The following is a 16,636-nucleotide window of genomic DNA, read 5'->3' as shown; positions in this document are numbered from 1 at the left end:
GGCTTGTGTTGAGGTTCATGATGAGGCTCATGATGAGGTTCATGATGAGGTTCATGGTGAGGCTCATGGTGAGGCTCATGTTGAGGCTCGTGATGAGGCTCATGATGAGGTTCATGATGAGGCTCATGATGAGGCTCGTGATGAGGCTCATGATGAGGCTCGTGATGAGGCTCATGATGAGGTTCATGATGAGGTTCATGGTGAGGCTCATGTTGAGGCTGGTGATGAGGTTCATGATGAGGCTCATGATGAGGCTCATGATGAGGCTCATGATGAGGCTCATGATGAGGCTCATGATGAGGCTCGTGATGAGGCTCCTGTTGAGGTTCATGATGAGGCTCATGATGAGGCTCGTGATGAGGTTCATGATGAGGTTCATGATGAGGCTCGTGATGAGGTTCATGATGAGGCTCATGATGAGGTCTCAGACTAACTGCAGTCACATATTAATGTTGTATTTTGCATCAGTTTGACTTTGATAAATAAAGAAGCTGACTTAAATAAAGAAGCCGAGTCGAGGAGAACACGGTCCACATTTATTTAAAGGCTAATTCCAGCAAATCTGAAAGTCTACAGAGACAAACACAAGAAGTCAAAGGTCAGACCTGAACCAGAACCCCAGGCTGATGTTCCAGCCCAGCAGGACCAGAACCAGCTCCGACCCGCTCCTCAGGTCCGCTCAGGCAACCCGTCTTCAGATGAAGCAACATGAAAAGCACGATCACAGAAAGTCTGAAGAAAACATCCCAAGGAAAAAAACTGGTTTGTTTCCAGCTGGACGCTGGCCTGAACCGGGTCCAACGGGTCCGCTCTGACTGGATGGGAGACACCAGAACCGAGCCTCGAACTGCAGAACTTTCAGGGCTTCAGATAAAACCAGGTGATTTTAGCTCAACTTTAAAACGAAGTGAGCAGAAAAAAACTGATCCAACATTATTCCTGATGGTTCCTGGAACTGTTCAGACAGAAAGAATCACTTTAATAAACCAGTCAGCAGATCAATAATTAATAATCCGCTGAGCTTTCAGAACCGTCTGATCATTCGATTTTTTTTTAGATATTTTCAAATGAAAAGTCACGTGACAAAAACTGCACCTCATTTTTTCATAACTGAATAATTACAATACTGTAACAGTTAAATAAAAAGTGATGTTTAAACGATAACAGCTGCAGGCGTCTGAAAGTTTTTAGTTTTTTATCCTGCTGGCGTCTCAGAGCTTCATCCTACTTAGAACCTTTTCTCCAAGGATCCAGAACCAGAACCAGAACCAGAATCAGAGGAGAACAGTTCAAATCACACTGAAATCCCAGCCAGCTGCAGAGCTCCGCTCTGTCCATCAGATGTCGCTGTTTAGCTCAGGGGCTGAAAAGCTCCAGGCTGATTTAGACATGGATCGCCTCCATCAGGACTAAAACCGTTGATATTTTGGGATTCTGGAGCTTCCTGGTCCGAAATGGAGATTCTGGTTGAAACATGACGTTCCTGGTTTTAGGAAACTTTCAGCCTTTCTAAAAACTCCAACTGAATCTGATCAGTGAAGCTTTTCAAACCATTTTGTTCATGTCATGCGATTGATTATCTCCTCTTTTCTAAAGCAGCCTGACCGAAGCTTTGTGTTGTTGGTCATCAGGGAGACGCTGCGGCCCGGCGGACCGATGGACCGACGGACCGGACTCACAGCAGCTGCTACTAAAACCAGGCAGAACCGGAACAGAAAGTAAAGGAGTAGATGCAGGTTCACTAAGCAAGCAGGTCACACCTGGAGTTTTTTTCTTCATCAGGTAAAGCATTCCAGGAAGTAGAGGCAGGAAACCCCGGAAGTATTCAAGCAGGAAGCTAACGGATGAAGCTGTTCACCTCGAGGGCGAGAAGCTAAAACTGCTACAAACAAATCACAAAATACAGTTTTTTCTTTTTCAGTTAATATCTGGAATCTCTGTAAGCTAACAGTAACACTACTGGGCCGCCCTTAGCCCCGCCCACCGCGTCGCCCTCAGGGGTCTGAACCCTGGTTCAGCCCACCAGCCCCCCACGGTGCAGCTATGCCCATATATAATCAGTAGGTATTTAAAGAGCCTTCCTCCTCCTCCTCCTTCACTCCAATGAAAATGAAAGGAGAGTCAGAAAGTCCAGTCTGGTGTGTCCGCCCCCGGCGCTCCACCTGGCCTCCCCTTAAACAGAACACCAGCCCGCCTCGCCCCCCGTCTGCCTCTGGACCAAGCAGACGTCCAGGAGCTCCAACCTATTTCCCAAGAAGAAACCAGATTTCTGGGTGAGGGGGGAGGCGTCTGTCTGAGTCAGGGGGTCCGAGATGTTGCAGGGGGGGTTCCTCAAAGTTCAGGTTCCCGCCGGTTGAAGGAAGCCGGCGGCGGCGTGGCACCGCGGTCGCCCTCCGACGCGGGCGCCACCGCTCCTCGAACAGCCGAGAGGGGTGGGGTGGTGATTGAGCCTCGTCGGGGGGTCGCGTCGCCTCCCCAGCCTCCACCGGCCCTCGCCGCTTTAATTTTTTGAGTGTTTGGTTCCCTCCGTTCCTCCTGGTGGTGGTTCGTCCGGACAAAAGCGCCGCCTCGCGCTGCCCTTCAGTGCGGCGGGTTCATGGCGCCGTGGCCTCGCTGCAGCTTCTGCTTCTGCTGCAGGAGGAGCTGCTCCAGCGCCGACGGGCCGGGCTGCATCATGGAGCTGGACCAGATGGACTGCAGGGAAACATGAGCATCAGGAAGCATTACTGGACGTCACATCAATATCACAACGCATGGAAAGGACAAGCAGACAATAAGATCTGAAAAAAGGAAAGTTTACTGTTGTCAAAAGGACAACCGCTAGAAAATATCTGAAATCAGGTTTCAGTTTTATTTAAGGACTAAAGGTTTACATACAAACACACACACCCTGAACCTCACACACACACACACACACACACACACCTGAACCTCACACACACACACACACACACACACACCCTGAACCTCACACACACACACACACACACACACACACCCTGAACCTCACACACACACACACACACACACACACACCCTGAACCTCACACACACACACACACACACACACACACACACACACACAGACATGCACTGCTGCAGGTCGGCTGTGTGTGTGTGTGCGTGTGTGTGTGTGTGTGCGTGCGTGCGTGCGTGCGTGCGTGCGTGCGTGCGTGTGTGTGTGTGTGTGTGTGACTCAGGCTCTGCTGCAGTTTGATGTTTCAGTTCGGTGAACAATAAGTCAGACGGTCTGACAGATCAGCTGATTACATATCTGATCAATACGCTGCGATCAGAAGATCATTTATTAATGATCAGAAAATGAACAGGAAGCCATCAGACTGAATGTTTGTAGCGTTGATGTTTCTGATGCAGCTGGACTGACGGACGAGACGCCGAGTCGTTTTTTAACAAACCGCTGGAAAAGAAGTTCAATAAAACATAAAACTGCCTCATGAATATCTCGATGTTCTGCAAATGAATAACAGTCATCAACTAGTTCAATACTTAGTGAGATTTTTTCCCTGTTAGATCATAGAGTATAAAGATAAATTTGTTAACTATTAAAAGCTGTTCATAGATTCATGGATATGTTAGATTTTATGTTTTTAAACATCTTTCCTCAGCTTTTAGGTCCATCCTGCACCAGAACCGTCTGGTTTTATGGGCCTCACTGGGTCTGCAGTAACGGCTGCGTCAGCTTCAGCACAGAGGAGAGCCGGTACCTTCAGGCTGTCCAGCAGCACGGTGGAGGACGACTCCTCCATGGGAGACTCCTGATTGGTCCAGGAGCTCCCCGCCGAGCCGCCCTGGTGCCAGCTGGAGTCGGGCGCCGCGGCGGAGGCGGCAGCTGGGAGGTAGTCCAGGCCGAAGCCGGTCCCTGAACGCAGCATCACAAAGGAAGGAAACACAATAACTTGATTTTCCCACAGGCGGAAAATCAGCAGCAGAAACAGGAACAGGCATAAAGCAAGATAAACTCATCACAATGGATACAAAGCAAAACTAAAAATATTATATTGGACAGAAGGGAAGAATCAAAAGTAGCATTTGGTCCAAGGGAATGAGTTTGTCACAATATCTGCTGAATAACTAGAGAAGAACGAAGAGTTTGTCATTCAACAGGAAAACAGATTCACACTGTAGAGCCTGTTGTAGAGCCTCAGATCACCACTGGGGGTCACTGCAGCACCACAGCTCAAAATCAAAAGGAGTCTGGACAGGAAATGAAGTCAGAGCGCCAACATCTGAGCACGACCAATCGCCTGATGTTTCCAGCCTCTGCAGGGACACAGAGCAGCAGACAGCGGTCCACCCAGAGGACGGGAGCCTTATGTTTATCCCCCAACCCTGAAACTCACCCGGTTTCTCGGCTTTCCATCGGTTCACGACCCGCCGGTCCCGGCTGTCCGGAGTGCCTATGGGCCCGAAGTTGGAGAAGGAGGCGGCCCGTGGTTGTGGGTGGGGGGGGAGGAGGGCAGGCTGCTGGGGTTGGAGGAGTGAGGGGATTGGCTGGCCGGGGTGGAGTGGTCTGCCAATCAGAGAGCAGCATGGTTAACGGCGCCGCAGTCGTGAGGGAACACCTGGGCGGCCGGACCGTACCTGAGCTGGCAGGGAGGGAGGGGGACCAGGGGTTTCCCTCGAACAGGGAGTACAGGGAGGGCTCCTTGCATCATGGGAGCGTCGGCCTTGGAGCTGGGCGGCAGGTTTTTACCGTACGCCTGACTGAAGATGCTGTTCTGGGTGAAATCCTGCAGAAAACACAAAACATGAACAGAGTTCCAGGAATGTTCTGAACCGGGTCAGACATTTTGTTTTCCTTTACACCGTTTGATTTCTCAGATGTTTCATGTTGTCAGACGGATTCAGCTCAAGTCATTTCTATTTTCTTCAGAAATCAGACAGGAAATGTGTTATTTATTGATTCAATAAGTTCCTCCATTTAGAAACTTTATATCTGCAAAACACAATACAGTGATACAGTAAACAAACACAAAGGTGTAACTTGAGGCTGACCCAAACACAGAAAGGCAGACATTAGGATGGAATGACGACCTGAAGCTGGTTTCATTTATTCAGTTTGTTGGATGGGCTGAAAAACTGTGAGAAGAGAAGAGCTGGTAGTTCAGACGGAGGTCCTGACCTGCATGGGGAAGCCGGCGATGGGCAGCAGAGACGACGACTGGCTGACGGCCTCCTGGCTGCTCTCCATCCTGCTCTGGTTGGGCAGCTGCAGAGACGGAGGGCAGACTGAAAACCATAACCCAGCAAACAGGAAGTGACACGTTCATCCGCTCAACACCGCTGATCTCATCTAACTGTCTGGATGTTAGGAAGACCGAGGAAATGAAGGAGAAAATAACTTCAGTTTCTAGATCTACAAAGAAAACAGCGTGGAGGGGGCAGCATGCTGAGCAGCTGATGAGGAAGAGGAAGAGATGGCTACATACAAAGATATTTGGTCCAGGAGCAGAGCTAAGAGGGCCGGCCAGCGCCTGGAAGAAATCAGGAGGCTTAGCAAAGTCAGCTCCTCGTCCTCCTCCAGGTCTGCTAGAGTTTTTAACAGGTCAGGAGGGAGGAAGGGCGAGCTCTTGTCCTGGTGAGAGAGGAAGAGCAGGAGGAAGAGGAGAACAGAAACAGAGCGAGCCAGTAAGAACAGTGGAAGAAGGAAGAGTTTCACTAAAAGCTCCAGCAGGTTTTATCTGAGCGGCAAGACTCTCAGAGTGCAGTTCCTAAACTGACCAGCAGGTGGCTAACGCATTCTGCCAGGAGGAGGGGAAGCTGCAACACAGGAGAGAGAGAAGAAGAGAGAGAGACAGAAAGACAGCAGGGTCTTCTGTCAGCTGACCTCGAATGCAGGACCCCGGGGCCCCGCGGGGCCCTCCGACTCCCTCTTCATGCGCTCCGCCATCAGGGCCAGCCCCTCCCCATGCGGTCCATGCGGTACGACGGATCCCAGTAGAAGTCCTGCATCTTCACGTCAGGGAACTTCATCTTCTTGTCCATGTTGGAGATGTGAGGCTGGGGGCCCGGCAGCTGCTGTTCGTACAGCTTCAGGGAGTCTGGGGCCCCCATGAAGAACTGCTGCTGCTGCTGCTTCATGGACATCTGCAGGGGGGACAGCTTCTGCAGCGCCGCCTGGGACTGGCTCCACATGGCGGCCGGCTGGTCCTGGACCTGCATGAACTGTCAGAGAGGAAACGTTCAGGAAGCCGCAGAAACCTGCAGAGACTCAGAACAGAGTTAACCTGGAAACAACAACGTTACTGAGACGTTGTTACGTCGTCCTGGAGCTGCTGCTAAGGCGGCGGTGAAGCGCGCGGCGGGTGGAGCGGAGACACGTGCAGAGAAACAGAACGATTGGCGCTTCGGCTTTGCACCGCAGGTTTATAAAACGTGACAACTTCATGGAGAAACTGCAAAATAACGATAGGAACCATCCCAGTCGCACCACATGTGGCAGAGTGCATCATTCACAGGTCAGCCAGGGGTCAGAGCAGACACTTCATGTTTAGGATCACTACATCAAGCCTTAAGTTGGTGTGATCGATAACTTATGTTGAAATGTTTTCAAATACATATCATGCATCCCTTCATTCGGACCGAGTGTTAACATAATAACAGAATCTCCAGGGACAGTTGTCTCATGGTACAGCTGACCCTGAATCCCAACAACTCACCGACTCCTTCCCTAAATCACAGAAACTTTTTCCTATCAAGTATGTTCTATATTTGTACAAGTCGATAAAATTCCTCCAGGCAGCCCAGCGAATTAATGCAAGGATAAATTAAAAATATGCATCACTGGTTCAGCGATGATGTCAGCAGACCTCAGCCTCTGAACGCGCCGCCAGTCGGCTTTCAGACGCCTTCCAGTCGGCCGCTGAGGACAGCTGAACGAGGCGTTTAAATCGGTTTAACGAGTCACCCGATCCATCTCTGACTCGGGTCAGGGTCGGCCGCCCCTACCTGCTGCAGCCCTGGGTGGTGCGGCGGACTCTTGCCCATCCCGCCCTGCTGCCCCGGCTTGGTGGGGACTGCTGCTGCTGGTGAGGGCCTGGACCTGCAGCTGCACCGACTGCTGCAGGGCCTGCTGGGGCGACGGCTGCTGGGCCGAGGGGCCCTGGCTCAGGGGCCCCTGGCCCGAGGCCCCCGGCCCCGACGGCCTCTGCTGGCTGTAGGGAATGTGGGACTGCTTCCCGGCCTGGCCGGCCGCCTGCTGGTGGACGGCCGACTGCAGGAAGGAGGCGGGGACGGACACTCCGGCAGGGAAGGTGAAGCCCGGGTTCACCTGGATTCCTGGGAACGCCACCGGGGGCGGGATCACGTAGGCCGAGGGCGGGAAGTCTGCGGAGAAACAGACAGGAAGTTAAATCTGCTTTCCTTTCACAGTAAAAGACTGGCAGCGTCTAAAACATCCTGACCAACGTCGACCAGCTTCCATCAACCAGAACAGAGACTTCCGGGTCTCGGTGACCCGGTTCTGATTCTAATCCTCACCAGAGTCAGAGGTTCTGTTTGGCAACTGAACCGGGTCCAGATTCAGAACCACAGGCCCAGTTCAAACTCTGAACGGCTGGACTGGTGCTGGATGTAACAGTAGCAGAAGAACCTCTCTGGGTTAGAAAGGTCATTATAGAGGTCAGACTAGAGGTCATTATAGAGGTCAGACTAGAGGTCATTATAGAGGTCAGACTAGAGGTCAGACTAGAGGTCATTATAGAGGTCAGACTAGAGGTCAGACTGGAGGTCATTATAGAGGTCAGACTAGAGGTCATTATAGAGGTCAGACTGGAGGTCATTATAGAGGTCAGACTGGAGGTCATTATAGAGGTCAGACTAGAGGTCATTATAGAGGTCAGACTAGAGGTCATTATAGAGGTCAGACTGGAGGTCATTATAGAGGTCAGACTAGAGATCATTATAGAGGTCAGACTAGAGGTCAGACTGGAGGTCATTATAGAGGTCAGACTAGAGGTCAGACTGGAGGTCATTATAGAGGTCAGACTAGAGATCATTATAGAGGTCAGACTGGAGGTCATTATAGAGGTCAGACTAGAGGTCATTATAGAGGTCAGACTAGAGGTCATTATAGAGGTCAGACTAGAGGTCAGACTGTCAGACTAGAGGTCATTATAGAGGTCAGATTAGAGGTCAGACTAGAGGTCATTATAGAGGTCAGACTGGAGGTCATTATAGAGGTCAGACTAGAGGTCATTATAGGGGTCAGACTGGAGGTCATTATAGAGGTCAGACTAGAGGTCATTATAGGGGTCAGACTAGAGGTCATTATAGAGGTCAGACTGGAGGTCATTATAGAGGTCAGACTAGAGGTCATTATAGAGGTCAGACTAGAGGTCATTATAGAGGTCAGACTAGAGATCATTATAGAGGTCAGACTAGAGGTCATTATAGACGTCAGACTAGAGGTCATTATAGAGGTCAGACTAGAGGTCAGATTAGAGGTCAGATTAAAGGTCAGACTAGAGGTCAGATTTTTCCACATATCTGTTTTTCATTGCTTGTTCTGTGTTGACATCACTAACTGGTTTCAGTTGAGGCTTACTGGGTCTGCTGGGCAGCGGTGGGAAAGCTCCGGGGTGATGGATGGGGATGAACTGGGACGATCCGGTGGTCTGGGTCTGTGTGACCGGAGTCTTCTTGACCTCTGACACCGGAGTCTTCCTCAGCTCCGTCTGAGCCTTGACCTGAGGGGGAACAGCGGTTACTGCGCGGACCAGGAGCCGGGCCCAATGACAGAACCGGATCGGTCGCGGTCCGACCTGCTTCCCGACGTCGGCCGCTTTCTCGTGCGCGGCCTTCTTGACCTCGCTCTTCCTCTTCCCGTCCCTCTTGGGCTCCATCTTGGCGGCGGCCGTGCCGTTGCCCTTGGGGAAGTCGCGGCGCTCCTTGCTGAGCTCTTTCAGCGGCTGGACCCGGCCCGGTTCCCGGCTCTGCTCCCTGGGCTTGATGTTCTCCTTGAAGGTGACGACGGGCCGCTCGTTGCCGTCGGACCAGGAGCTCTGGGTCTTCCCGGCGGACAGCACCGACTTCAGGCCCGAGTTCCCGCCGTCGTTCAGCGTCTGCTCGCCGTTGGACGACTCCTGCAGCACCGGAGCCTCCTTCTCCTGCGGCTCCTGGACGGCCTCCTCCGGGATGTCGGTGAGGAAGAGGAGCAGGCCGTCCTCGTTCACCTGGCACCGGATTAGCCTGTCGAGACGGGACACGTGTTCGGTTCTGGCCCGTCTGGGTCTCAGACGCACCGTGAGGCGGCGAGGCGAGTCTCACCCCGGTGGCTGTCGGCGACCCACTTCCCCAGAGCGACGAGCCGCTGGTGGCGGGCGTGGACCGGCAGGCCGTCCCGGTCCACCAGGATGCCCTGGTGACCTTTGGTGAAGTCCAGGCAGCGCAGAGCCGGCCGCAGCGCCAGGAAGCCCTGCAGCTCAAACTCCTCCGGCAGCGGCAGCGCTGTGGGCGAAACAAACGCACCTCAGGACCACCGACCACAACATTTACCGCTCCCACATTCGGAACCGTCGACCGACGTCCACTGCTGAAGAGCAGTGGACGTCGGTCGACGGTTCCTCTTCCTCCGGGCCGCACCTGAGGAAGAGGAGAGGTCTTCCTCCCTGGGCTGGAAGCTGTTGAGGATGGACACCAGCCACGGCCAGACGCTGCGGAGACACAAAGGACACGTTCTGGTCTCAGCGGTTCAGACGCTGTGCCGCATCAGCAACAGGAAGCTGGACTCACTTCCTGTTCTCCACGGCAGCTTCCTGGAAGATGCTGGTCCTCAGCTTCAGCCAATCCAGAGACAGCTTGATGGCTGGCAGAGGACACTCCCCCATGATGTCCTCACCGCGGTCTTATTGAGCAGAATCCGGCCGCACATCACACCCAGGAAGGACACTGAGGACACAGGAAGGACACTGAGGACACAGGAAGGACACAGAGGAGACGGGAAGGACACTGAGGACACAGGAAGGACACAGAGGAGACGGGAAGGACACAGAGGAGACGGGAAGGACACTGAGGAGACGGGAGGGTCGGTGGTTCTTACTGAAGAGTCCGAGCAGCTGGAACCAGCTGACCTGCTGCTCGGCGCCGCTCGGTTCTCTGCCGTCGGCCGTCAGATCTCTGAGGTGATGCAGCTCAAACAGGTTGATGACGGTGATGTGGACCAGCTGCTGGGAGCTGAAGGCTTTCTGCAGGATCAGCCTCTGCACACAGAGACAGAGAGAGAGAGAGAGAGAGGCGATGACGCCGGTCCAGGTCCAGACCGGCTGGTCCAGCTGCAGGTGTGCTACCTGGAACTGCTCCTCCAGTTTCTCCCGCAGAGCGTCCAGCTTGTCCAGACTCTTGCTCAGGTAGACGTGTCCGTGGAACCGGATGAAGGCTTTGATGAAATCAGAAACGCTCCACTTGGTTTTCACGTCGTCGCGGCTGTAGAGACACAGAGGAGCGCTTACACAGTATTGAGACGCGGCGTCAGAGCCGAGTTGGGGCCGGGTTTGGGCCGGTACCTCTCCAGGGCCTTGGACAGGGCCTTCTGCAGGTTGGTGGAGGCAGCAGGGAAGGGGAACTTGACGGCGATGCTGCGGCAGTAGTAGAAGATGGTGGTGAGGTGATCGCCTTTGGAGGAGGCCAGGATGGCCAACTGGTTGTAGGGCTGACCTGCAGACCGAGCACAAACATGGCCGCCAAACATCAGGGCCAGAGACTACAAACATGGCCGCCAAACATCAGGGCAAAAGACTGCACCCAGATCAGGGTCACAGGAGAACCAGAGCCAAAGCCCAGGTTCACCCTGAACAGGTCCAAATCTGATACCGAGTCGCTGAAACTGAAAAACACCTCAACGGTACCAGAAGACCAGCAGGACTGACCAGCACAACCACCAGAACCAACTGGGTCTGGGGTGGACCCGGTGCAACTCACCGTTGGACGGGACCAGCTGGGCCGCATGTCTGTAGTACGACTCCGCCTGGCTGGTCTGATTCCGGTAGCGAGCTGAAAGAGAAAAAACACAGACCGGGTCAGTGCGGATCAGAACCAGACGGTGCGCGGCGGTCCAAGGTTCTGCTGACCGATGTCTCCCAGGTGGACCAGGCAGTGCTGGCAGATGTAGGAGCAGGAGCTGGGCTGCGGCGTGACGATGGCGCCGCCGCTACCCTGCCGGTTGCTGATGATGCCGAGCTGAGACGATCGGACCCGACACGGCAGGTCCACGTTGAAGACGGTGCAGAGTTCCTGCAGCAGCTGCAACACAGCAGCAGCCAATCAGACGCAGCTACTCAGCACCAGAACCGGAACCGGAACCGGGTCGTACCTGGGTGTAGAAGCCGCTGGCGGCCTCAAGGAACAGCGACAGGTTGGCCTGAACCTCGCTGCGGTTCGGGTTGGTCCGGTTCTTAGCCTGGCTCTGCAGCGTGGTGATCTGGTTCTTGAAGGCGTGGTTCCACCTACAGCAACAGCAACCAGATAGGTCAGAGGTCACCAGAAACAAACCCAAAGTTAGCGAAGTTCGTTTCATTCCGGAAGGAAAAAAAAGATCAAAGAGAATAAAAACCTTCAGCTCAGTTCAACGGTTAGCGCTAGCTGCTGCTACCAACTGCTGCTGTTAGCTGCTGCTGCTAACTGCTACCAACTGCTGCTGTTAGCTGCTGCTGCTAACTGCTACCAACTGCTGCTGTTGCTCCTGCTGCTAACTGCTGCTGTTAGCTCCTGCTGCTAACTGCTGCTGTTAGCTCCTGCTGCTAACTTCTTCTTCTGTGGTTCTGAACTGTCGTCATGTCTCCTGGTGATCAACCAGGCGATGATAAAACAAAGTTTTCTCATGACTCATAAAACTCGCTGGTCCTGAACCTGAAACTAAGTTATTTAAAACTTGCTAATGGTTCTCAGCGCCAAGCCCCGCCTCCTCACCAGGTGAACACAGGTATGGAAGCTGCAGCGGCCAAAACAGACAGACTACCATCAACATGAACAAAGTCTGCTGACGACAAATCATAACGTTGGTGTTTCAGACCAATATAAGTTAATGATATAATAACACATTCACAAAGAACAAACTTTAATTTCTCATGAACATTTAACTCTGAAAGACATTTTAAAAATAAACAAACAAAAATAACAAATAAAACAAATAATCAGGAAACAAAATTATTCTTTAAAAAAAGTTTATCACCCAGTTTGTGGTGCTAAGAGAAAAACAGTGTGTGTGTGTGTGTGTGTGTGTGTGTGTGTGTGTGTGTGTGTGTGTGTGTGTGTGTGTGTGTAGCAGCAGCTTACAGGTCCTGCTCCACCTTCTTGTCCAGAGCGTACTCCAGGTCCGTCACCAGCATCTTCTGGTAGAGGTCCTGCAGCGCCTGGCGGGACGTCCACACCTCTGCTGCCCCCAGCTTGGAGTCTGGAACCCGGAGAGGAAGAGGAGGGAACTGAGCTCCAATCGGACCAAACCGTTTCTGCTGACGTTCTGATCAGTTGGTGATGAAGATCGACTCCAGCCTGTCAGGTTTTGGCTCCCTTTGAACTTTTCCTCCAATTCACTTAAATCAACATTCAACGTTGAGTTTCTGCACATTTATAAACAACTTACATTTTTATTAGCACCTAAATTATTTTTAGTAATATAAGAAATATTAAAAGTTGAAATTTGATCAAAATAAACTAATATTTTCCTTTGAAGCTTCAAAACTGAAACAAGCCGTTTCATTGGCTGTCAGACATCATGTGACTGTGACGTAAACAGGAAGTCCATCAGCTTTTCATGGACATCAGTTCAATGAAAACTGGGTTTGATAGAACCCATCCGGACCTAAAAGTCCAGTAAAGTCTGCACAGCTTCAGTCACAAAAATCTGAATAATCTGTAATAAACCTGAGATTTGGCAGAAAAATGTCCACCAAGATGTTGAGCTTACAGCAGATTACTGAGTCATAATCCAGCAACAAACTCAAAGTCCATCAAATGAACCAATCAGAACCTGATCCAACTGGACTGAAGGGTTCTGGGGAGCCAAACTAAAACTGAACTGGTCAGGTCAAAGGTCATCAGAGGAAATGCAGGTCGTCTGTCTGCAGAACTTTAACTTCAGGAATCTTCAGATAAGTGAATAAAGAAGATAAATGTCTCTACAAACATGTAATAAACATGTTTATTACGTGTTTATAACATGCCTCCGAACAGGTCAGACCGGACACACCTGCACCTGTAACACGTGGCTCACCTGAGGACCAAGTCTTTATTCTGGGTGAAATCAAATTAACCAATCAGAGACCAGAACCAGATAAAAAATGGAGAAACTGGATTATCTGCTGGTCAATCGATGAATAAAAACCAACTGAACAGAAATAATTGAATTAAAATGTTTCTCAGTGAAAAGCAGATAAATGGATCAAAGAGCATTGATTCCTCTTTTTAATCACTTTTATTCGTATAAAGTCTAAAACATCAGAGTCAGTCCCAGGAGCCAACATGTTGAACCGCTACCAGCAAGTCAGAGGTCAAAGGTCAGAAAGCTGGGTAGAGGTCAGTAAGCTGATGGTTCAGCTGATCGTGTTTGTTTTGGTTATGAAATGATTTGCTCAGGTTTTCACTGCTCCTGTTAATCAGTGCAGGAATGAAACGTTTCACTGCATTCAGGCTTCTGATGGGTCCAAAACTAACTAACTGATCAATTCTCAATAATTAATTAAGCCCGTCTGATGGTCTCTATGGTAATGCTCCATGAAGCCGTTTTAACCTGCTGGACGCCCAGCAGGAAGTAGACGGAGCCCGGACAGGTGTGAGTGTGACGGAGCAGACCTACCTGTCATGTCAGCCTTCAGGGCCTCCGCCTGGCTGCTCGGATGTAAACAGAGAGGAGAAGGAGGTTAGAGACACAAAGCAGGACCCGGGATTCACCTCTTCATCGCACCTGCTCCTCTTCCTCCTCACTAAAACATTTAACAGCTCAGATCGCATGTCAACATGAAGCCAATGGGCTCCGGCTACTTTCTGGGTCCAAACCATAACCAACCGCACTGTGAGGCTTCCTAAAGATGAAACTCTTCCTCTCCGTTGTTATTAACTCTGACTGTGAGCAGACAGAAAGTCTGACACGACGGTTTCCAGCTGGAGGAAGTTCCAGTCCAGTAATTACCCCATAAATGTAGCAGTATCGATGCTAACCTGACAGCCGCAGAGAAGCTAACAGGCTAACAACAAACAAACCGTGGATAAAAACTATTAAACACAAGTTAATAGCTTGTCTGCCTCTAACCACATATTAACTCAATATCCAACATTAGTGGCTGAGAATGAAAGCTGCTGCTGCCTCTCATCACAAATATATGAAGCTAACGCCTCATGATGCTAGCTAAGCTAGCTCCAGGCTAACAGCCGAGCAAAACAATCCAGCAGCGGGGAGAAACCTGCTCCTTCCCGGGCCTCCAGAACCTCCAGAACCACCGGAACCACCGGGGCGGGACTCGGAGCCCAACTCACCGCAGGTACTGGGCGCAGACGTTCATTCTCCCGGGTCCAAACCGGTCCTTTAAACTACGACTGGTCCCGAAGCTAACTCTCCTCCAGGCGCCATCATGTTCCTGTGTGACCTGCAGAGGGCCCGCGGTGCGGGGGCGGAGCAGGGGCGGAGAGCCGGGGGGCCGCGGGGGCCCGAGTATCAGGTAGCGTTTATTATTTAGTGAAACACACACACACACACACACACACACACACACACACACACACACAACACACCACACACACACACACACAGGTGCTTTGTGGTTTTGTGCTGTTTGTATAATTATCATTTACTTAAATATCATATCAGTCAAAATGAACAATACTAATACATATTGAACTCTCATTCTCTCTAAACCAGTGGTCCGCCATTCACTGCTTGAGTCACTATAGACATATGGACTGAACTTATATAGCACTTTTCCAATCATTTTGACCACTCAAGTCACATTCACCCATTCGCTCACACAATGAATATGCAGACCGGTAGGCAATTTGGGGTTAAGTGCCTTGCCCAGTGGCACATCGACATAAGGTAGCAGGAAGCTGGAATCAAACCTACAACCTTCTGATTGCAAGACGACAACTCTGCCACACAGCCACTTTGAAAACATACTTAGACTTAGACTTAGACTTGACTTTATTGATCCCTTGGGAAGACTCCCTCAGGAAATTATAGTTACCAGCAGCTCACAGGCAAAAATGTGGCACACAGTAAGCATACACAAAATAAAAAAAATACAAATTAAATACAAAACAAAGAATATAAATACAACACAAAAGGAAATTATAGCAATTTGGTGGATAGATTGACCAGTGATATGGTATTGCACTGTATGGTTTGGCCTGATAAATATGGAGTTCACATTTGTAGAAAAACTACTCCTTCTTCCCTCTGTCCTGTGTCACCTCCGACCCCCCAGTGAGGAGTTGTACAGTCTGAAGGCGTGGGGGACAAAGGAGTTCTTGAATCTATTGGTCCGGCACTTGGGAAGCAGCAGTCTGTCACTGAACAGGCTCCTCTGGCTGCTGATGACGGCGTGTAGAGAGTGGCTGCTATCGTCCATGATGTCCAGCAGTTTGTTCAGTGTCCTCGCCTCTGCCACCGTCACCAGAGAGTCCAGCTTCATGCCGACCACAGAGCCGGCACGCCTGATCAGTTTGTCCAGTCTGGACGTGTCCTTCTTGGATGTGCTGCCTCCCCAGCACACCACGGTGTAGAAGAGGACACTGGCGATCACGTGTAACTAGTTGTCAATGTCCATAAATTTTATACTTTTCTTTGTGATTCTTAGCAGAAAATATCCTGGATTGAACAGTTTCTTTCAGGTGAATCTCAGTTTCCACTGCTGCTGTGGACATAGACTTAGTATCAGGACGTTTCATCTTGTGATGTTAGAGATGCTCTGAACTCCCTGAAAATATGTAAACCAAAAATCCCCAGTCTGCAGAACCATCTCATATTAAGCTGTTCAAATATAATTTTACATTAAGAGATCATAGCATTGTTCAGAGTGACAATGCTACGATCAGGACAAACATACAAGGCTGAACGCGTGGAGACAAACGAACAGCAGTTTGAGGCTTTAAATGTTCACTCAGCATGTCTGGAGCAAGTCTCCTGTCAGACTTAAACATAGAAGTGGTTCTGTTTCTGTCCAGCAGGGGCAGCAGAGGAGCAGCGCTGCTGAATCACTTCCTGTTTCAGTGAAACTGGAGCTGATGGGAGGAGCAGAGTCTGACTGGACAGTGGAGATGTTCCTGCTTTTGCACTGAACTCTCAGGATGAAAATAAAATAAAATGAGGATAAAATCAATGAGAAACTCTTCATGACAACATGTTTTATTCCATTTATTTCAGTCTGATTCTGTGTTTTAAAGGTAAAGGGAGGAGCAACACCGAGCCAACAGATGAAACATCATTTTTACAGAAATGAAAGTGAAAGTTTGTCAAAGTGATTCCTGAGTTGCTGTGGATGAAAACGTCCCAGAGTTCATGTTTCTCTTTGGTCCTGGTGAGCGCAGCAGAAAACTGCTTTACTGTCTTTCTACAAACAGCAAACAGGAAGTTTGAGCCTTTTCATCTGGACTCAGATTCAGGCATGTTAGTTTCTTCATCCTGACCCAT

General features: G+C 50.6%; 1 protein-coding gene and 1 pseudogene across 1 annotated transcript in view; both read right to left on the bottom strand.

Moving 5' to 3' along the window:
- Window positions 1–514: 514 nt before the first annotated feature.
- Window positions 515–14,631, bottom strand: LOC129352681 (nonsense-mediated mRNA decay factor SMG7-like; annotated as a pseudogene).
- Window positions 14,632–16,347: 1,716 nt separating this feature from the next.
- The window catches only part of rasal2 (RAS protein activator like 2), a 50,017-nt gene continuing 49,728 nt past the window's right edge, over window positions 16,348–16,636 (bottom strand). The window contains 1 exon segment of the mRNA XM_055021794.1: window positions 16,348–16,636. This exon segment is cut by the window's right edge and continues 1,942 nt beyond it. The gene's annotated coding sequence lies outside the window, so the exon portion shown is untranslated.

This window comes from Poeciliopsis prolifica, unplaced genomic scaffold, assembly GCF_027474105.1.
Source record: "Poeciliopsis prolifica strain line A6 unplaced genomic scaffold, Auburn_PproV2 SCAFFOLD079, whole genome shotgun sequence".
In the NCBI taxonomy this organism is placed as follows: Eukaryota; Metazoa; Chordata; class Actinopteri; order Cyprinodontiformes; family Poeciliidae; genus Poeciliopsis; species Poeciliopsis prolifica.
Note: the sequence above shows the minus strand (reverse complement) of the source record. Positions and strands in the feature narration are given on the sequence as shown.